Genomic DNA, 522 nt, shown 5'->3' with positions numbered 1-522 from the left:
TTCTAATCCCCTCCCTTCCAGGAAGGTTCATCCTTCTAAAACCTCCTTGAGAGGTATTCATGCTGTAAAGTATTCCCTTCAACTTAAATTCACTGTATTACTTTTTGTTAGAAGACATTGATACTTGGTGTGAGAATCAAAAAAACAAATGTGTGGGAAAACAGTTTATGAAATTACGAGTTGCTATATAAAAGTAACAACTTCTAATAAAAAGTTACTATAGTTGGCATATAATTATTGTTATATTATTATTGTTGTTGTTATTATATTTGGCAGCATCAATAGTCACCTTTGTTTTTACTTTAAGTTCACATCATTTATAGTCAACTTATTTATTTATTTATTTATTTATATATTTCTTTTTTGAGACCAGAGTTTCGTTCTTTTTGCCCAGGCTGGAGTGCAATGGTGCAATCTCCACCTCTCAGATTCAAGCGATTCTCCTGCCTGAGCCTCCCAAGTAGCTGGGATTACAGGTGCCTGCCACCACGCCTGGCTAATTTTTTGTATTTTTAGACCAAA

The 522-nt window shown here is 34.1% G+C and overlaps 1 protein-coding gene across 1 annotated transcript in view; it reads left to right on the top strand.

Moving 5' to 3' along the window:
• The window catches only part of SHC4 (SHC (Src homology 2 domain containing) family, member 4), a 163,836-nt gene that overhangs the window by 83,536 nt on the left and 79,778 nt on the right, over nt 1-522 (top strand). The gene's annotated exons all lie outside the window — the stretch shown is intronic.

Source organism: Mandrillus leucophaeus, unplaced genomic scaffold (genome assembly GCF_000951045.1).
Source record: "Mandrillus leucophaeus isolate KB7577 unplaced genomic scaffold, Mleu.le_1.0 Scaffold798, whole genome shotgun sequence".
NCBI lineage: Eukaryota > Metazoa > Chordata > Mammalia > Primates > Cercopithecidae > Mandrillus > Mandrillus leucophaeus.
This window is presented reverse-complemented; position numbering and strand designations above follow the sequence as displayed.